The 22654-nt window shown below is 46.2% G+C and overlaps 1 long non-coding RNA gene across 1 annotated transcript; it reads right to left on the bottom strand.

Moving 5' to 3' along the window:
* Window positions 1–12259: 12259 nt before the first annotated feature.
* On the bottom strand, window positions 12260–21664 carry LOC121134581. The gene is made up of 3 exons (XR_005871683.1): window positions 21342–21664; window positions 14583–14660; window positions 12260–13669 (listed from the first exon to the last, which is right to left on the bottom strand). It is a non-coding gene; the product is annotated as an uncharacterized LOC121134581 (long non-coding RNA).
* Between the last annotated feature and the right edge of the window lie 990 nt (window positions 21665–22654).

The raw sequence follows: 22654 nt of genomic DNA, 5'->3' as shown, positions 1-22654 counted from the left end.
CTGGGGCTAAATTGCTGTAGGACCAGGCGGGACAGAAACCTCCATCTTCAGTGTAGACTACTCAGGTTTTGGAACTAATCCCAGTAAATCAAGGAGAGCATGCCATGTGAAATGGATAGACCAGGCCTGCCTCTGTATAATCTGGAAAACACCCATCATTCAGAAGAGAGAGAGAGAGAGAGAGAGAGAGAGAGAGAGAGAGAGAGAGAGAGAGAGAGAGAGAGAGAGCCATCTCTCTCCTCTTTAGTTATGTATGCTGTGTGGAGCTGGGCTGTGGTCCACCAGGAAAGGCAGCACCAGTAGCTACAGACAGCAAGAAGATGGAGGCTGAGATCTTGAGGAGCACGATCGAATCCTGAACCAGGGGTCAGAGAGCTTGTCTTGTAAAGGGCTAGGCAGTTAAATATTTAAGCTCTGTGGGCCACCTCTGCTGCTGTTTTCTTAGCAAACTTACTTAATTTTCAGGTGAAAGAAAAATGGCGTAGGGGGGTGGGTTTGACCCATGAGCCGGAGTTTGCTGACCCTCTCCTCAAATCAACCCAGCAAGCAAGCGTCTCCAGAGTTCCTATTAGCAAAGAGGATTTAAAGAAATAAGCTATTTTTCAGGTTACTGCGAGTCAGGCGCTCTGCTGCTCGTAACAAGAAGCCCCGGTGACCCAGCAATGCATCTGTTTCCTTGACTTTGCTCCATGCACATGCCAAGGAAAAGGAAATAACAGGAAGGCGGTGCTGGGATGCCAGCGAGAAGCAGCACAGCACAGGAATGTGAGAGAAGGTTTTCTGACTGACATGGCGACTGCTGCCTTGGAGGGACAGGACTGGCTGAAGAGAAAGACGGCCCGGAGGAAGAGACAAGAGCTCAGGGTGTGGAGCTCTTTGAGATACTAGAGTAAAAATGGGATTGAAAAGTGATAAAGCAGGCCCCGCCTGGCAGGGTGTCCCATCTGGAGAGTTGGAACGGGTTGTAGCCTGCATCTCCCCCTCTCTCAGATGCCATCCGTGGCGATCCGTTATTCCATGACAATCTGCTAGAGTGCCAAGTTACTCCATTCAATACTACACAGGTGTGTCTCTAAGGCGTCCCTGTGACGGATTCACAGGACTCACCAGTGTTGGAGATTGTCATGGCTAATTTGGAGGGTCTTTCGATCTGTGGGACGTTCCAAAGGGCAGGAAGTCCCAGTGGACAGGAAGTCCTCCGGATTGCTTTAAGACAGGAAACCCGCTGTGAGGCTACAGCTGAGCCAGTGGCTGTTGTCTCATCTTAAGCACTTCAGGCTGGCCTGTCTTCTGAGGGGAAGCATGGACTGTCATCCTCCTCCTCTGCAAAGTCATGTTGGCTAGTTCTCTCCTACTCAGAATTATTTATGAACTTACAGTTTAAGTCGGGGTCTTGTGTAGCCCAGGATGACCCTTCGAACTCCCTTTGTAGCCAAGGATGACCTTCTGCCTCCACCTCCTAAGTCTTGGGATTCCAGGTGTGCCATGCTGGGGGTGGAACCCAGGGTCTGCTGCGTGCTAGGTAAACTCTGTATCAATTGCATGACACCACTGACCACTGACACTTGGTCAAAGCCCCAGACAAGAGTGTGTTTTGTCGCCTTCTGGGAGTAAGTGTTTCTGACGGAGGTTGATCAAGGCCTTACTCAGGTTCATTGCTTCAGCTCTCACACTGCAAGCAAGTGCCCCTTAGGTAGTTTATTAAAGGCCACAGGTTACGAGGGGCAGGGTGCTTGCCCTAAGTTCACTACTAACCCAGCAGTAGCATATCCTGAAGAAGGTGTCTATAAACAAGCACATACAAGCCAGGCCGTGGAGTCATCTCTTGATAAGAAGCTGTGACGCCAGGCTCCCAGGAACCTACTCATCTGTCTCTCCCTAAGGTCAGAATTCCTAATTCAAGTTGATAATCACTTTATAAGACATGACTACCACACATGATGGTAATCTGGGAAGACAACAAAGGCATGTGTGCATATCTGCACACACTCATCCTTCATGTCCATGGGGGATTGGTTCCAGGACTAACACACCCCCTTGGATACAGCAATCAACCAGAGGCCCAAGTCCTTTGTACAAAACAGTGTAGCATTTACATATAATCAACACCCACTGTCATATAATTTAAATAACCTCTACATTACTTATAATAGTGAATACAACATACACTCTATATGGCAGTTATGCTGGGTTATTTAGGAGAGAATGGCAAGAAAGGAAAGCCTGCCTTACAATTTTCCAGTGTTTTCTACTCATGGTCAGTTGACTCTGGGGAGTTGGAAGCCACAGACACTCAACGCTGGCCATGCACAGGTTCAGCTTGGCCCAAGAATCTTTACTGAGATATTAGCTCGCAGGTGGACTCTGGAAGGGCAAGTGATTGGGAGACTGAACGTGTCAGGACAGGGTGTGCCCTTGGTCGCACAGACGATTCAAGTGTCTCTGTGCCCGGGCCCGCAGGCCTGTGCAATCTCACCTTCCCTCTCTTTGACAGGGGAGCTGGCTTTGGGCCACACTCCACCACCTGTGATCCCAAATTCCCACTTCAGTTTCTTCCTCGCACCTTCTGCAATACTCTCCAGTCTGATCGTGTGACTCTACCCCCATCTCACATCTGACTGCCTCCCATCCGCACAGTACTGGCACCCCCAACCCCAGTGCTGTGCCCATATCCATGGCGTCCTAAGGCCTGCCCACCTCTGGGCACGCTTACATGTGTTACTGGTTTCTCCTGGAGCTTCCTTTCACATATTCTCTGATGGTTGTAAGTTATACGTCTTTATAACACAGTTCACGGTCTCCTTTTTCAGAGGTCCTTCCCTGCCCTGCCCTGCCAGTCTTTCTCCGGGCTGCTTGTCTCCCTCCCATTGCCATAACTACCATTTGATTCCATTTCACTGATTCAAGCCACACAAGGATTCTTAACAGTTTCACTCCACTGGCCCCTGTGGCAGTCTGGGACATCCAGAATAACATCCACACAGGACATCAAACACGCAGGATTGCAGAGAAGTTAGATTTAAAAATAAGCAGTTATCAAGATATTTTCAAAGGAACTTGGCAATAAATGGTTTCTTTACAACGTAAAAGAACAAGATCTGGTGGGATGTCTAATAACTGCTATACTTTCGAATGGTAATGAGTATGCATGGTGTTTTAAGGCTTCTTACCACATCTTTTTTTTAAAAGATGTATTTCTTTTTTATTTTATGTGCATGAGTTTTCGTCTGCTTGTTTGTAAGTGTACCATATGTATGACGTGTGCTCATGGAGGTCAGAAAAGGGCATTGATCTCTTGAAACTGGAGTTACACATGGTCCTGTGCTACCATGTGGGGGCTGGGACTCGAACCTGGGTCCTCTGCAAGAGCAACAAGTACTCTTTACCACTGAGCACTTTTTACACACACAAACACACACACACACACACACACACACACACGGTTGTCTTTAAAGGTCTTAATGTTCTGTATAAATCGGCATATTTTAAGGCTGTGCAAAGTCACCAATGTTGAAAATTCTACTGCATTTACTGCTGAGGCTAATCCCACTGCATGTATGGTTGAAATTAAATGGACTGAGATGCTAAACATAGTTACGTGTTTCTCAATGTGAAGAATCATTTGTTTTCACTTCAGTTCGTAGGTTTCTTGTTGGCTGCCGAATCCCATCACTGTGCCCTGGATCAGGGAGCCCAGATTTGTTCTAGAACTCTCCAGTCCAACATAGGCTGCCAGAGGATGGAGCTGTAACTTGGTTTAACTGTTGCTTTCTCCAGTACTTGGGATGTAGTAAATGCATGTGAATAGCAACTAAAGAGCAGCATAGGAGACAGAGGTTCTGCTGTTTGGAGTGGCTTTTTACACATGCTTTAGAACTTTAAATCTAGGGTTGTTTTCTCCCCTGAGAGTCTTCTGTGACCCCCTTCGGTAGACCCCTTCACTTGGTCCCTCCCATGGGAGAGCTCTGTGTCAGCTGAAGATGCTGGCTTTTAGCTCGTTCTTTCTCCGAGAGTTGATTCAATCATCTCCTTCCTCATTCATGCACTTTTGATAGGCAGACTTTGTGGGCACCATGGTCATGTCTCATTTGTCTCCATGTCTCTCGGTGTGTCAATGTTTGCTAGTAAAGTAAGCAGGGCATGGTTTTATACTCACACTGGTTGCTTTTTAAACCCATGGAATCTCACTGAGGAACCATGTCTTGTTACTCTCTCTAGGCTTGGGACCTCAGGCTTCTCTCTGACACCTCCCTTTACCTCATGCTGCCCCTCCTCATCTACTCCACAGGCTGGGGTTTGTGTACTTTACAGACCTGACTGGGAAGGAAGCAACTCACAAATCCTACCATCTGCCCCTTTTTACCATGACCCATGAAACTAGGAGCGTGCCTAGCATTTAGACAGTGAACTGGTTGGAAAATAATCTAGGCCTCGTGCTGGGGCGATGGCTCCCTGGGTAAAGCATGTTCCCTGCAAGTGACAAGACCTGAATCTGAGTCTCCAGCAGCCATCCCAAGCCAGGTGGGAGACACACATCTGCTATCGGGTGCTTCTGTGATGCAATGGAAGTGGAGGGGACGATCTCCGGAGGTCACATAGCCTGGCACTCCTACATGTGTGTGCAATTGTGTGCAGGTGCACATTCACACTCACACCTACACATAAATAAAGAGACATGATAAAAAGTTAAAATTATCTTGTTTGCTAAAAGAAAGCGATTTCCTTGTACAATCTGAAAACTTTACGTGTACTATCGGTGCTAGAAAAGCTTCTGGGGTGTGGGCCAGGCTCCGTCCATGTTCCTCACTCTTTTAGCTCACAATCTGCTAACTGAGAACATTGTATTTTAAATCCTCCAAAGAGTGTTTTATATCTGCTCTGCAGAATATGCTTGCATTGTATCCTTAACAAATGCGCTATAAATGGCATGGCATCTCCCTCCTATTGCAGGTGCTCAGGTTTGTGTCTTAGAGATGTCGCCATTTTGGTCACTGCAATCCCTGTGTCTATCTACTGTGTGAATGCACCAGTGTGTGTTTATCCATTTCCCTGTGGACACATGTCTGAACTTTTCTAGTCTCTCAGTATTATACATAGAACGCATCTCCCCCACCCCACGTACATCTCCTGGGAGATACCTTTAAGAATTTCTGGGAGTTCTTGATGCTAGGAGTACATGCCTCTCATTTTATGTGTATTCATGTGTGTGTGTGTGTGTGTGTGTGTGTGTGTGTGTGTGTGTGTGTGTGTACATGTATTGGATGTGATGCATGGATGTGCGTGTGTGGGGAAGATAAAGTCCTGATGTGATGCAAGGATGTTCATGTATGGGGAAGATAACTTCCTGATTTGATGCATGGATTTGTATGTACAGGGAAGATAACTTCCTGTGTCTTTTCTCAGAAACACCATCTACCATTTTTGTTTGTTTGTTGGTTTTTTGTTTTTTGATCCAGGGTCTCTCATGGTCTAGAGCTTATCAAGTCTACAAGGCTGGGGGTCCTCTTATCTCTGTCTCTCCAGACTTGGAATTACAAGAGCATATTCCCACACCCAGCCTTTGCTTACTTGGGTCCTGGGGATGGACTTCAGGTCCTCATGTTTTCAAGGCAATCAGTTCACTGACCAAGTCATCTCCCCAGCTCTAGTAGATGTATCTTAAATGGCCTCAAATACAATGAAATTTCTGTGGCCTGTGCGTACCAACTGCACTCCAGTAGCAACATACACGGGTGTAATATTCAGGCTCTATAGTTTTCATTTATGTTTCTTGTTATCTTTTTCTTCTTTCCATATGTATACATACTGTCTATCTTATTCTTCTTGAGGCAAGGTCTCTCAGTCAAACCTAGAGCTCAACTGTATGACTGCCTTGCTGTGATGATTCCTGTCTCTGCCTTGTGAGGCTGCAGTCACAGGTAAGCTGCCATGGGCACCCAGCATTTATGTGGGGGTCTGTGGATCTGAACTCAGATCTTCTGGCTTGCTAGGCAAGGGCTTTAACCACTGGGCCATCTCCTGAGCCCTCATTTGTGGGTCTCTGCCGTTTATCTCCGATGCCTTACAGGTACCCGTCACTGTTTATGAAGTGCTAAATAATTTGTCATGCTCAGTCTGTCCAGTTGGCTTCTATGGCATGTGACTAGCATGTTTTTGAAAAATTGTCCTCAATCACACAGCTAGAATCGAAACCCACACCTAAATGTGATGACCCTGCAATGTACCCACTCCTCATTGTCCTCGTGGCCATGGAGATGAAAACCTTGAAGAACAAGGCTCAGTATGTGCAGCCACGGGAACGTCTCAGGACTTACCTTCATGACCCCTCATCAGCTCACCTCTAAACCCAAGACTGAACATTCACTCACCTTGGCGCCTTGTGCCTGGCATAGATTCGTTCAAGCATTAGGTGCACAGAACACGGATTTGATAACAGCAGTGACCAAAGGAATGACAATGATAAACCCTAATGGATTCTCCAAGAATATATGGTTGTATGGCTCGGAAGTACTTCAACTCTTTTTTAAAAAAAAATAATAGCAAGAGTTTTTGCATGTGTTTACTTCTTTGTGGGACACACGTGTACCACGATGAATACACAGAAGTCAAAGGACAGCTTGCTGAAGCTCGCTCTTTCCTCCTACTGTGTGAACCCCAGGGATCAGACTCGGCAGCAAGTGTCTTTACAGGCCCAGCCACGTCACCAGCCCTGGACTTTAATTCTTTATAGAACTAGACTCCACACAGCTTACACTCTGCTCCATTCCCTTGGACTTTCTCTCACGTCCGTCTTCTGTCTTCCTGTTTCTTCACCTCTGTCTCTGCTTCTCTCTGTCTCTGCTTCTCTCTGTCTCTGCTTCTCTCTGTCTCTCCGGCATGCCCCCAAGGCCCCTCTGTTTGTGTTTTGATTTTCCATTCCTCTATTTAAACCCTCAGGGATAAATCCATTTGGGCCACTGTTCACAAAAAGCAGGAAGAGCGATAGGAGAGAGTTCCTGATGGACTCAAGGCAATAACCAGATCGCACTCCTTGGGGTGGGTGACTTCGCCAGCAGCACTGACTCGTTTTATTTTAAGCTGGACACATCTGCCCGGGGACCTGGCAAGCAGGATGTCTCTTTATCATTCAAACCCTGCACAAAGCTGTCAGGCACGGAGCAGGCCGGATTTGATTTAGAGCGGTGTCCCAGTTGCCCAAAGGAAGTCTGGGGAATCAGACTTTCCATAATACACCCCGGATTAGTCATTCGGCGAGCAGGTGAGTATTTGCTTTCGCAATTGTCCCTCGCTAAATAATCTAGATAGATATGAAAACAGTGAATTCAGCTGCCTGTGAATAGTATGGATATTTGCGCCTTTGTGCAGCGCCAATCCCCAGCAATATTTTTTTTTGTATTAAATACCATGAATCCACTTCACCTGTCAGCACTATTCAAAACACGAAATGCTGTATGAATAGAGAGGATGTTCTGGGATCTTTCAGATGATTACTGTTGCTAGGAAAACCACTTCCTGATAGCTTTGTGCTTGCTGTATGTGTCTCTCTTTGTGTACGGCTTACAGTGACAAGCAAATTCATAGCATGGTTTCGGGGAGGAATTGCAAAAGTTTAGAAATGTTTAAAGAACACTGCTTAAAGTTACAAAGGGGACGTCAGCTAAAATAACAGTGGGAAGTTATACTTCCATGGGGCGGGGGTGGCCACCATGGGGACAGTAATGACTCTGTTTGCACACAGACTTCAAGCCCATCCCAGCCATCCTTTTCAGGAACCTCAGAACTGGGTTATGCTTTTGTGGTCCCCAAGGAAATTACCATCTTCTGCTCCTTGAGAATATTAAGCCAATTATTGCTTCTAGAATGTCAGTTTGGTTTAAACTTGTAATTCAGCTAGATTGATGGGAGGGGACTAGGTGAGCTCTCCTGGGGCTGGAGCCGGGGAGCAAACCGGAGTCGGTGAGAAAGACTCACTCCTCTGCTTCGGATAAGCTGTTCTTCCCAACCAGGCAACAGAGAACATGACTCAGGACTGCACATCCCAGAGACATCCAGGAAGAGTCCAGAGCAAGTGTGGACTGAGGTGCACAGCTCAGCTCTGCTTTGAGGTCGTCACCCAACAAGAGTCAGAAAGCACAAACAGACTGACACTTACAGGAGCCAAAAGCCAACGCAGTAGGACTTCCGTGGCAACCATGGTTGTGGAGGGACCTGGGCCAGGCGTTCCTCTCTTTGGATCTCTCCATGCTCCTGAAAGGCCAGGGCATAGCTCACAATGACTCCCTCAGAGCAACCAGGGTAAAGGCAGCGCTGTGCTCAGGATGGACAGGAAGGGTCTTCCCCAACATGGCGCTCGCTCCCTGCCCTCCAGCCCCACCTGTTCTCACCTTGTGCCGCCCACTGTGTCCTCGCAGCATTGCAGTCTGGATGTTGATGGATGGATGGCTCTCAAGACTAGGGGCTGGGGCGATGGCCTAGTCAGTAAAGCCCTGGTCTCCAGATTCCTAGAACTAAGGTTTAAAGATAACAGCCAACCCTAGTGGGGGGCTTGTGATCCCAGCAATGGCCAAGTGGAGCCAGTCGGGTCCCCGAGGCTTGACAACCAGCCAATCTAGAGTAATTGGGAAGCTCTCATCCAATAAGCTACCCTGTGTATGCAGCCATATGAACATGTACACACACAACCTCACACACATACACACCCATGTGCAAGCAGCCATATGAACACATAAAACACACAACCTAACACACATTTAGACCCACATGTATATAGCCGTATGCACATATACAACAAACACATATGTGCACCCATATCCACAACATGCAACCATGTGAACATACACCATTCGCACATATGTCTACACACTGGTACAATCATACCCACATAATATGAAGTCATATTAACATGAACACGTACAACCTCACATACATACATGCCCATATACAAGCAGTCATATGAACATATAAAATACATAACCAAACACACATGTATGCTCACATATATATAGCCATATGAATATATACAACAATCACATACATGCGCCCACATCAACAGCATGCAACCATATGAACATACACTTTTCCATATATACTTATACACTGATACAATCATACCCACATATATGCAATCATATGAACATTGATACATATATACATCCATATCCATGCAGTTATATGAATGGACACATCACAACATGCTCTCCCACACAGGCACAATTATATGCACCTACATATAGCCATATGGATGTGTACACACACCCACATACATGCACTTGTGAACATGCATACACAAAATGGACCAAAGAGTCATGGACATAGTTTTACTTTTAAACCAATCATGGAAGAGTTATAATAATAGTGACCAGTCTCCAGTCACTTTATAAGCAGCCTACCAGCTACTTGCGTCCTAACACTCTCCTATAAGTCCCTCTGCACAACAGTAGCCAAAAAGATTTTTACAAAAAGGGAACTGAGGCTCAAATATTCAGTACATTTGGAGTGGTTCAGATTAGGAAACAGGGACAGACAGAGAACGACTCCAGTTACTCCAGCCACCAGGATCCTGACATTCATCTGAAATTCCATCCCACGTCTACCACTGACATTCCTAGTTCACCTCCATGAATGGTTGAGGATAAGCCATGTCTGGAATTACTCTGGGGAGCTGGGATGTTGGAAAGCACCTTGTGTTAGGGCTCCTTTGTCTGCAGACAACATGTGCTCCCATCGCTTTAGGGCATTACTATATGTACTTTTCTAAATACCACTCTCTGTGGATCAGAGCATGCTGTACCTTCTGTAAGACCTGGAGAGAAAGCACCCTCTGTCTGGGAAAACAAACTGGTCAGCAGCTCTCTACTCTTGAGTCCAGAGCTGGAGGAATCTTTCAGATAGCCAGTCTCCATCAGCCCTAGTTTACCAGCAGACAGAACTGTACACTGGGCTGGGATCGAGGAGTCTTTCAAATAGTTGGTCTCCATTGGCCCCAGGCTACCAGGACACAGAACTGTACACTGGGCTGGGATGGAGGCCAGATGTAGCCTGAGCTACAGGTGTCCTGTGGTCACTGAGAGCAAAGAGGCGGAATGAAGCAAGGGAATGAGGGGGAAAGGGAAAAACCCTCTCTTCTACACAAGGCAAGAGTGGTGTCTCTGGCTTTGAAGAGGTTGGGTAGAAGGCACTGTGAGTCTAGCACCAGGTGGCATAGGCGATGCCTTTGTTCCCTAAGTGCCACATTGGAGTGTTTACTGGAGGAATCAAGGCAAGTCTATTCTAAGCTTCTGGTTCACACCCCACACAGAGATGAGTGTTGGCGCCTCTCACTGGGAGAATGTGTCCCTCGATGGTCCCCTGGCACTGAAGACAATATACATGGTGCCTGATGGGTCCTCCTTTGGGGATAAGACTGGGGTGCCCGGGGATAGTGACAGCCTCTGGACAGGAGTGTGGCTGAGATCGAGGTGATGCAGCTTAACTCATGCTTCCAGTGAACCTTTCTATCTGAGGGAGCCCTCCTCAAGTTCATTGCAATGAGGAGAACAAGGGGCCCTGCACATTCGGACAACCACACCTTTGGGTTTCCAGTGACACCTTTGTGAGGACTTCCTATATGAGGGGCACTATGCATTTTCTGTATATTGTCTCTTGTGCGGAAACTATTCTTATGTGCTAAGCCTTTCAATATTAAACATATAAATTAATAAAATGCAGCCTTGTAATTCTGTTCCCAGAAGCTTTTCCTAAGGGAGTAATCAAGCAATTATATAATGACGTATCTTATGTAAAGATGGGTATCTTGGCTAAGTTTGTCACAGAAAAATTGAAGACAAAAGATTGAGTATCAGTTGAAGTTTGTGAGTATCTCTGTGTTTGTTTATATAGATATTTACGTGTGTGCACACACATATGGTTGTACATATATTTGCATATGTATAAATTATATATCATTACACAAGGGGCATATTTACAATATTAAAGATATAGTTTCAATGGAAAGAACAGATTTATTAAATACCACTCTGTGTCCTGACAATACACATTAATAAAAAGCCAAGGATGGGGTCTATGAGTTCCTTATGTTCATTTTTTTCAGACAGGGGAGTGAAGGGAATTTATGGGTCAAAGTGTTAGATGTCTGTATGTTTTTAAAACGGTAAGCATGTATTGGTTTTGTAATCAGCAACCCCCAGCCCCAGTGTAGCTATTTACATTAGGAGGAGTGAATAACCAGGCACACTCTGCATACACACTGTATAGTCACAACCTATTAGCATCTAATTACCACCTAGATTGATGGAGTGTGCTGGTTTCACAGGTGTCCGAGCTGCTGATTCTGAACTCATTTTAGTCCCTAATTTATTTGCCTGATTAACTACTTTCATTCAGAGCATTTAGCACACTGAAATAGTGATCAAAATATTAAAGGAATCTTAGGAATAGCTGAGCCATGGACTCCACTTACAGAAGCACTTGTGTGGTTTGGATAGTCATTTTTGGAGGCCAGTAGCATACAAAGAGGGCACCACCAGGCCTGGATGAATAAAAAATTCATATTGTTAAAAGTAGGTACCAACAAAGACACTCTTCCATGTGAAGATGGGCAGGGTTTGTTGCTTTTCTTCTAGTCCTTATTTCCTTTGTACAACCAAATGCTTGTGTAGGCATCATGGAGCACAAAGTCTCAGACATATGTGTATGAAGCTCTTGCACAGAGCTCTCACTGAGCTACGGGAGCACAGTGGGAATGTCTGGATCACAGCACTCAGGGCTCGGATCAACCTTGAGTTTATCACAAGCAAGTTTGACAATGTAGAGTAAGGGCTGTTGTCTCCTCAGTTTCCTAGTTTTGGAGATAGGACCACTTAACCTGTCTTGAGAAGCCGTCCAGAGAACCACAATGACATCACAGCCAATGGACTGCAGACATGTTCCAGTCATAATCAATGGATCATGTTTAATGACCTGACTGTGTGCTACTCAAGACCACAAAGAATAACAAACATCCACCTCAGGCCTCAGGAATTTGTAATTTGAGCAGCAATGGTTTGGTTTGGTTTGGTTTGGTGTGTGCCCATGCACGCGCGTGTGCATGTGTGTGTGTGTGTGTGTGTGTGTTCTCTCTGAGACATTCCACCACACCAGAACCAGTCCTAAGGTTGTGGCAGAGAATATTAACACTACCAATATGCCCACATCTACACATAAGTTTCCTTGTTTATAAATGTAAAAAGTTGATATGATCTCCCTTTCTCCCCCTCTCTCTTTCTCCTTATCCCTCATCTGACTGGAGATAAATGATAAGTCTGTAGACTGCACAATGGGCCTGATACATTTTCATCCCCAGTAGAAAAGTTGGAAGGCTATGGTTGGCAGAGGTCTGCTGGTCAGGTTTTGTCACCATGACAAAGCTAGAGTCACCTGGGAAGACTCGATGGGAGAGTTGTCTCCCTCAGATAGGCTTGTTAGCACGCCTTTGAGGCACGCTGTCAAGTAATGGTTAGGGAGAAACCATCTCACTGTGGGTATTGCCTTCCTTGGGCTGGTAGTCCTGGGTTGTATATGAAAACAGGATGAGCAAGTCATGGGCAGCAAGGCAGTGAGCTGCACCCCTCCATGGCTTCTGCTTCAATTCCTGCCTCCATGATTCTGCCTTGCATCCCTTTAGTGATGGCTGTGATATGGAGATGTACTCCAAACAGTTCCTTTGCTCCCCGCAAGTTGGTTTATGCACCGATTTGTCACAGCAGCAGAACCTCGAATTATGACAACAGGAGACACTAAAGGACTCAAAGCCTTCCTCCTCACCGTTTATTCTAAGGCAGTGACTGATTCTAGGTTAAACATATTCTTTGTTTAGTGTTTGCATCATCATTTCTGTGGACAACATATGTCTGTGTTGGGGGAAGAGGAGGGGAATGGGGAGGGGGAGGGGGAGTGTGTACCCAAATCAGAACCTGTCATGGCAAATGTGCCCAATCCATCAGGAGGTGAAACAGTTCACTTACCTAATGGAGGGAGATCTGGTTTCTGTACGCACTTAGTCATTCCAGGAGCTTTTTTACAGCACACGGATGGCAAAAGACAGAAGGGTCTAATTTGTTTGATAGATAAAGAATTAATTTCTGCTACCCTCCACAAAAACAGTCAAGAACGGTGAGTCCTACGAAAGGGGGAGTTGCTGTCTCCATGTTTCTTTGTTTGGAAGGGACTCGCTGTAAGAGTCTGTGGTAGTTTGAACGAGACTGGCCCCCCTAGACCCGTAGATTTGAAAGCTTGGTCACCAGGGAGTTGTGGCCTCATTAGAGTAGGTGTGGCTTTGTTGGAGGAAGTGTGTCACTGGAGGCAGCCTTTGAGGTTTCACGTGCTCAAGCCAGGCCCAATGCCTGTCTTTTCCTGCTGCCCATGGATCCAGATGTAGAACTTTCTGCTACCTTTCCATACCACCACAATTTCCGCCACAACGATAATGGACTAACCCTCTGAAACTACAAGACCCAACCAGGTGCTTTCTTTTATAAGAGTTTCCATGGTCATGGTGTCTCTTCATAGCAGTAGAGCACTGTCTAGAGCAGAAGGGCAGCCTCTGGGCATAGCACAAAGTGAAGAGGAGGAGCATGCCAAGTTCCGGGTCACAGAGAGTTCCAGGCCAGAAGAAAGAACACCATTATCCTGCCTGTGGAAATGCAGGTTAATTCTTCTTATTTTGTACAGGATATTATTTCTTATAACATTTCTCTTATTACACAGAGTGATGCCAACCAGAGGCATGACATTTTCTTTCTATTGCATGAACCATTTTACTCAAAATGGGGAGGGTTGGAAATAGACACCTAAGCATGCTCACTTCTCTCTCTCTCTCTCTCTCTCTCTCTCTCTCTCTCTCTCTCTCTCTCTCTCTCTCTCTCGTAAGAGTTATTCATGGTGGACAGTCACTTGCATCTCAACCCTGCCTAAGGAAGAGAGTCAGTGTGGGGCAGAAAAAGTGCAGCCAGAGGAGGACAGCCATTCAATCAAGGAGTAGGAGTTCTACCAGACACCGAGGGGTGGGTGTGAGAAGATGCTACACCCAATCCAGGGTCAGGACATAACCTCTCTAGGTAAAACCTGTTCTTCTCCCAGCCTTGCAAATAATCCCTGGCGGTATACTGAGAGAAACCTGCCAAACTGAACGTGAGGCAGAACAAGATGGCCAGTGGTTTTCATCTGCTCAGAGCCTCCCTAGCTTCTAGAGGTAGGGTTAAGTCTGAAGGTGAAATGAATGATTCACCTGGTTGATTCCCAAACCAAGTGTGAAGGAAATGTTATGTTTCTGATAGCAAATTGATTTTGGTAGCACTGTGTAGCTGGTAGGAAGAAACAACCTCAGCCTTTTGTTCCTTCTGCCCATTCCTACCTGTGTATCTAAGTCTTGAGGCACGGAGAATGAAAATGAGAAAGAGAATTTTAGTCTAGACACATGCAGCCCGTGACGGCAGCCAACAACCACATGGGGTCAGAAGATGAGATTTTAATGTGATGTAAAATAGAAAATAAAGAAGACTTCAGCCTCTTCAGTTGGGGATTAGCTTAGTTGGTAGAGTGATTACCTGACATCCATGATGCCCTAGGTATGATCCCCGGCACCACATAAATAGGTGTGGAGGCGCATGCGTATAACTCCAACACTGCAGAGGCAGAAACAAGATGATCAGATGTTCACAGTCATTAGTAATGAGTTCTGGGCGAGCCCACAATCCATGAGATCTCATCTCTCACACAAAACGAACAAAAAACCAAACTGCATCATCACACAAAGTTAGACTAACCAGAAGTTGCCTGTACCACCATCATTTAGCACCTGGAGAATCTGCCACATCACTTCACTCTAGTGATAAAAGATAAATCTAACTCTGAGAGTACCCGAGTCACTCAAATGATCACAACCCTCTTCCCGGGGTTCCCAAGCAATCTGTAGCTCTTTCAACCCCTCTTTCTCCCATTGCAGAGTTAGACAACCTGAAATAAGTCAGACGATGAGGTGATGGACTTCACCCATGATTCCCAATGAACTAGTCATGAGGATACACCAGTTATTTATGCGGCCTAGTCTTATTTCGAGTTTTAGATACGTAGGGTTCAGAATTTTGAAGCTCACAAGAGCTTACTCACACTGTGTCTGCTGTAATGACTGTCCTCTGGGAGTTGGCACTTCTTGCTAGCTTGTATGAGAATAACAAGGTAAACCAGAGAACGCAGTAAAACAGTAACACATGTTTAAATTAATACATCAAAACAGTAATCAGTCACAACCTCAGAGGAAGCCCAGGTGAATGAAGTGAGGGCTGGAGATGACCTAATTGCCTCAGGTTTAACCCTCCCAGAGTGTCTAAATAAATGACCATCTCCAAGTTCAGTGGCTTTATTCATGAGTTCATTTCGTGGCCACACTAAATCAGGTGATTCCATTGCTCATGGTTAACTCTGTGAGCCAAACTGCCAGGTGACTCAGGGCTTTTCCTTGTCATCTGCGCTGGTTCAAATGTGACATGTCCCTCACAGGCTCATGCGTTTGGACAATTGGTCCTTGGTTGGTGGCGCTGTTTGGTGAAGCTATGGATCCTTTATGAGGTGCAGCTCTATTGGGGGAAGTATGTCTGGTCCCACTTCCTATGCTCCAACCCCAAGCCCCTTCTCCCTGCTTCCTTGGCGTGGATGAAATGATAACTCATCTTTCTGTGCCCACTGCCACACTATGCCTTCCCTGCCAAAAATGGATTCTATCCCTCTGGAATCATAAGCCACAATAAACACTTTGTTCTGTAAGTTGTCTTCATATTGGTATGTATCATAGCAACAGACAGGCAACTACCACGCCGTCCAAGGGAACAAGAAGACATGGAACACTGTTGAGGCTCAAGTCAAAGGGACATATGTTAGGCACATCCAGGTGTGGTACTGATCTCATACCCTGACACATGGCGTGACCTGGGATGGTGGAAGAAGTTTTGAGGGAGCACTCTTGTTTTTCCCACGATGCTCAAATAAATGACTGACAACACAAGAAAATCGCAACACTCTATAGGGCACGGACTCTGACTGGGCACTTTGCATGTGATAGCTCATTTGATCTCAAAAACCGTGGAAATAAGCGCCACTATTATCACTCTGTTAGTGCCGAGCTTTGTTCCGATTAAATGTGTAAGGAGACATGATGACCCTCAAGTGGAAACAGCAGAGGTAGAGGCTAAACTCAGGTCTGACTAAAACCAAAGTCAAGCTTCCTCCGATGAGCTATTCCCCACACATTTTGCCTGAGAAATTTAGGGGAAAGACAACATCACAAACTCAGCAGTCCTTAAATATCTAGACTTTTGTCGAGAGAAAGCTGACTCTCGGGGCGTTGTGCAACACAGCTTTTTAAGACAAGGATGTCTGACCCACTTGAGTAGCCTTGAAGTTTTTCAGACATCTGTTCTCCTTGACTCTGAGGCGGCCACCTCCTGAAGACATCGGATTCACATCAGTCACTGGTCACATGCCCTGCTCTATTCTTGTTCACAGTGCTTAGCACTCGCTGCTTGTTTACAATGTTTTTTCTCTTTCCAGCCATGAGAGTATCAGAAATACAGAAATACAGTTAGGTACTACTGCCTTCTAGAACCTTTTCTACCTGAGACCCTATCTCACGGAGAACAGTTTTTTGCATATATACATACATATATTACATATACATATAAAATAGCTTTTCACATCAAACATTTACTGAAAGTAAATCATAAGTTTATTTTCAAACTATTCTTTGGTATGCATATAATTTTCTGCATAATAAAGAGGAAAATAGCTGCATACTAAGGAGATGAATGTGCTTGTACTGTCTAAGAGGATGCAACCAGGACATATACTAGCCTGACACATACTGGGGAAGGACAGCAGGAGGATACTGAAAGTCTTCATCGCTTCTATAAGAGCAGAAAACTTTGTGTCTACGGGAAAATAACAACAAAACCACTTCATCTGAAGACATAAATATTGTCAAGTATGAGCAGTGGTATCTCAGGCAATGTTTGTGACAGTGCACACTTGTATGTTCAGGACCGCAGCACCAGTAAAGTCACATGCTGTGACACAGTGAGCAGAGCCAGAAACACACAGATGTGTTGTACATTTGATTTTCAAATAACTTTTGGTCATTGTGCACTCAGAAACCTTTTACTGCTCCCCATTTTTTTCTGATACCCACCCCTCCCACATCCAGTTTGACACCTCAGGGGTCACAACCCACAGTGCAAGATGCTTTGCTTTAGAAAGGGAAGCAGAGAGGAGAGGCTGTGGTGTATAGCCTCCTCTTTCTATGGTGTAAATATCCCCAACCCCCTGCACAGGCATGCGTGCATGCATACACACACACACACACACACACACACACACACACACACACACATGCAAACACACACACACACACACAGTTTTAGGCCACTGACATCACCGGGTTTAGAACCAGGATGGAAACACGCAATTCATTCTCACAAGCTGGGACAAGTGAGCTCCAGGACCTCCCAGTGCTTAGAAGACAGTCTTCCTCAAGGGAAGGGAACAGCAGCCACTCACAGATGGCCAGAGTAGCTCAGAGTCACTTATTCACTAGCTGGAAAGGAAAGGCAGGTCCCAAGAGAACCCACATTAATGACACAGTGAGTAAGGTTTCCCTTATTTCATTGTTCACTCCATAAGGTTCCCCCGACCCCTGAATGCCTGTGTATAACCCCAGAGACACCATTCAAGAGCTTTTAAGTGTATTCCTCTGTAAAGTCAACATGTGACTGTGTCTTAAACACATGCATTTTTGCCAAAAGAAGTAATTTGATACATGGAGACAGAAAATTTAATTAATAGTGCTATAATTTAACTATGCGTAAATGTTCCTACTTCCAAAATTTGTCACCTCCTGTACCTTGGGTACATCGTGTGGCAGATCAAAGCCACCCAATAAAATGATGGTGGATATCAATGCATGCTGGTCCTTTGCAGGACTCCCTGGCCTTCTGTGAATCCACATGTGCAGTGACCAACTCCTCTTGACTGGATAGGCCAAAACTGCCCCTACATCCTTCTCTAACTAAAATTCCATCTCCCCCTGCAACACACACTTGGGAGTTTTTGAGAAGTCACTTCTGAGATTTATAAAAAAAAAATCTTCCTAAGAGAGTATAGGAGGGTGTCAAGTTGCCTATTTTCCATACTGATTTTTTTCCAAAGGAAAATGAAGATTTAGCTTAAAATGCTTTCCCCAAACAGGAGCGGCATGAAATGGAGAAGCTTAATGGATCTCTCTACGAATAAAATGACAGATAAAACATCTATTTTGCTCACATATTCTTCGTTCACAGACAGTTCATTTCAGTAAATTTCTTACCACCACTTGCACATGTCTATTTTCCGAGACTTTTTTTGGGGAAATTTCCAGTAAGTTCTGTTGGAGTCTATCACCGGTATTTACAAGACTGTGCTTAAAGGGAAATTGCAGCGGGAGTCGAATTCGCTCAGGCTCCCCTCTTTTTTCTTTAACCTGTGTCTGGCAAGCTCTCGAAATCAAAGATGTGCAGCACCCACAGCTGTGTTAGTATTTTCAGAACACTCCCCTGCTCCCCACCATTCTCCAGTGTGTCTCCTACCTGTCAGAAAGCCTGCTAACTATGAAGATCAGGACACCAGCCGGAAACACCTGCTGGGGACCCCTCTCCCCCAGAGGCTCCACAGCTCCCCAAGAGTGAGTTGCCTCCACATGTTGGGTGTCAGTGACTTTCTGGACCATGCAAGCCTCTCGAGGAAGCAGTTCACACATTGGCCAACAGCAGCTGACCAACAACACCTGACTTCCGCTTCTGAGGTACTGGTAACATCCTCCACCAGACCATGACCACCAAAACACATCCTCAGTGCCAGCTATCCTCCGTTACTCAAAGTCACCCCCGTTGATGGCTGCTGTCCTAAATGGTCACAATAACACACGGTGAAGCATTTTTCACTAAGCCACATGATTGAAGGATTGAACGCCTTTAACCCCAGCACTCAGGAGACACAGGCAGGTGGATCTCTATGTGTTTGAGACCAACCTGGTCTCCAGAGTGAGCTCAGGCCAACTAGGGCTACATAGTGAGACTCTGCTTCCTCCTTCATCTCCCATGTAAAAGAGTTACCTCATTCTTCCGTGATCTCCCCCACTGTCTCTCCCCATCACACACACATAGCAGCAGCTCTCAAGTCTTCCCTACTCCCCTCTCCAAGGGGAAGCTTTCATCTTGGGCTGAGATGGTCAGAACCATTCTTTAACAGGTGTATGGAAGGTGTGTCACACCTTCATGTCCCTGCTTGGAGGAGGAGCCCCTTTAGTTTAGAATTTCTCTGCAAGCCCCATTTTCTAGCAGCGGACTGAGGTTACAAAACTCCACAGCGAAGGCAGCACCCAAATGGTCCAGGCAAAGCTCTCGACCTCGGCTGACCTCTTCCCTTCACGAACTGTTGGTTTGTGGACTGACTAAATGAGTGGAGTTATACACTGGATTCTTTGCTAGCGCTGGACGTAGAAAAATGAGCAAACATCACTACGGACCCCGCGGACTGCAGAACATGAAGGCTGAAGGAAAGGCGATGGTCACCAAGCACCTTGGTGAATGTGTAGAAACTAGCTGAGGTCACGTTCACAGTTCTGGGAGAGTGACAATGTGGGACATGCATCGTGCCTCCTGGGCATGGGAACTGAGACCCGGAGCATGGTCACAGGTCAGGTAGGTAAACCGAGGTGAGGCATATATTTCAGGTGCTCAGAGAAACATGTGGAAAAGCCTCCTACAAAGGGGAAATACAATGAGCAGCTGATTCTGAGACAGGCAGTGAGGGCAGGAGTCTGAAGCCACTGAAACCCTTGTTCTGTGAAGCTGCATGCGGATGCTAGGTAAGAGTCTGGGTGTGAAGTGTCTCCCACAGACACATAGGCTTCAACTTGGTCCCAAGCTGTCTGGGGACTCTGCGACATTTTGGAGGTGATGCCTAGCTGGAGGAGGCAGGTCAAGGCAGGCGGACAGTTCACAGCGCTGCCCACTTAGCTTTCCTGGACCACAGCCCTGCACATTCCCACGTCGTTAGCAGCATGATGGGGTGTCCCCGTTCAGACTATGAGCCGAGTCAGTCTTTCCCTCTCTCCTCTGCCAGGTGTTTTGTCACAGGGACAACAGACAGAGCTTCAAAGCAGCGCAGAAGACTGAGTCGGAACCTGGCAGGGCACTGGCTGCTGTGCAGAAAATGGGCAGAGGCTTTGGGGGAGGGGGCTCTGGCTCAGGCGGTTTGGGGGAGGGGGCTCCGGCTCAGGCGCTTTGGGGGAGGGGGCTCCGGCTCAGGCGCTTTGGGGGAGGGCTCTGGCTCAGGTCAGGAGGGTCCAAGAAGCAAGAAAGAAGCAAAGGATTGAACAGTTTGGAATCCATGTTCGTTCTCTTGTTGGTATTATGAGAACACCCAGCAAGAGGCCTGGAGAGTTGGTTTAGCCCTTAAGAGCACCAGCTGCTCTTCTGAAGGATGAGTTCAGTTCCCAGCACCCACATCTGACACCTCAACTGCCTGGGACACCAGCTCAAGAGGTATCAGTCACTTCAGGCCTCAGGTGTGGGTACCCACATATACAGACATGTAGTTAAAGGCCTCAGGTGTGCATACCCACACATACACATACATAATTAAATTATATACATATATATATACATATATACATATACATAACTAAAGGACTCAGGTGTGGGTACACATAAACACATAGTTAAAGGCTTCAGGTGTGTATAGCCACACATACAGACACATAGTAAAGGCCTCAGGTGTACATACCCACACATACACATATACAATTAAATTATATACACATACATATGCATACATATACACATGCATATGCATAACTATAGCCTTCAGGTACACATACCCACACATACTGACACATAGTTAAAGGCCTCAGGTGTGCATACCTATATATACATATACATAATTAAATTATACACACATGCATATGCATACATATAACATACATATGCGTAATTAAAGGCCTCAGGTATACATACTGACACATAGTTAAAGGCCTCAGGTGTGTATAACCACACATACATACACAGGATTAAAAATAATTTTAAAATCCTGGACAAGAAGCAGTTTAAGGAAGGATGTGTTTGTTTCGGCTCACAGTTCAGTGGGATGCCGTCCGTCACACATGCACAGCAGCGGGAACAGGAAGCAGAGAGGAACGGCGTTCCAGAACGTAGCCCCCTCTTTATTAAATCCAGGACCCAGCTGTTTGATCATACCACATCTAGGATGAGTCTTCTCACCTCAGTGAGCCCAGTCTCGATGACAACCCCTCATAGACAGGCCTGGAGGTCTGTTTCCATGGTGATCCTACGTCCTCTCAAGCTGAAAAGCAGCAAGATGAGGCATCACAGAAGCTCAGAAGTGTGGGGTGGCTGGGTGGCCATTACTTCTGGTAGGTTAAAAGCCTTTGCCCAGTCAATGGTCAGTATGCCAGCACCTGTCTCCCCAAAAGTACTGGGGGAGGCGAAGGGGAAAGAATCAGACCATCCCCCGAGGCTTCTAGCATATAGCTGGAAGGCTGGTGGTTCCCTAGGTCCACAGAATGACTATGAGGAGATAAATGGGTTCGCACTAGCCATGTGAGTTTTGTAATAAGCATGAGGAATTCCAGTCATGCTGAAGAGAATTCAGACACAGGAGGCTTGGACTGCAGCCTTGAGGGAGGAGTCTTCAAATCAAGTCACCGAGTAGGGGAGGTCACCACAAAACAGTTCCTTCTTCTGTTGGCATCCCAGTGAAATCTGAGCAATGGAAAAGCAGGAGCAGAACACCCCTCCCCGTTCTCTCTCTCTCTGTCTCTCTCTCTGTTTCTCTCTCTCTCTCTCTCTGTCTCTCTCTGTTTCTCTCTCTGTTTCTCTCTCTCTCTGTCTCTGTGTGTGTGTGTGTGTGTGTGTGTGTGTGTGTGTGTAGAGGCCATCCACTTTGCTTTTTGAGACAAGGTCTCTAACTGGATGCTTTGGCCAGGCTGACGGGACAGAGAGCCCTAGCATTCAGCCAGTCTCTGACTCTCCAGGGCTGTGATTACAAGCCCATGACTTTCGCATGTGTGCTAGGTACCCAACCCCGAGCCACATATTTGAACAGCAAGCGTCCTACTGACTGTGCCATCTTCCCGTATGGGGGGGGGGCGGGCAGAATTGTTTGTAAAAGGAACTGTAGAGACACTTTCAAGTCAGCAGGTCCCTCCTCCCTCTCCTCGCCTCTCTCTCAGGGTGTTAGGCTTTCAAAGCAAGAAGGGCTCCTACACACAGCTGTTTCCTGTGGGGCTCTGGATAGGAAAGGACATTTCACAGCACTGGGGAAGTTCTGTCCCCTTGTGGATGGAGACAAGCCTGCCGTCTGTGTCTTACCCAGGACATCTGTAGGGGACAGTCTCCTTTTGTTCACCTTGTATCTGCTCAGTGTCTCCAGCCTAATGGTGGGAGTGAAATGCGGGCAACCTTTAAGGATATAATTTGCTTCCTATTACATTATTCCTTCCCAAGCAGGAGAGACCAAGTGTTTGTCATTTACGAGTGTCATGTCATTACATTCTGTATTGCAGTGTAATGAT

Source organism: Mesocricetus auratus, unplaced genomic scaffold (genome assembly GCF_017639785.1).
Source record: "Mesocricetus auratus isolate SY011 unplaced genomic scaffold, BCM_Maur_2.0 Super-Scaffold_100028, whole genome shotgun sequence".
In the NCBI taxonomy this organism is placed as follows: Eukaryota; Metazoa; Chordata; class Mammalia; order Rodentia; family Cricetidae; genus Mesocricetus; species Mesocricetus auratus.
This window is presented reverse-complemented; position numbering and strand designations above follow the sequence as displayed.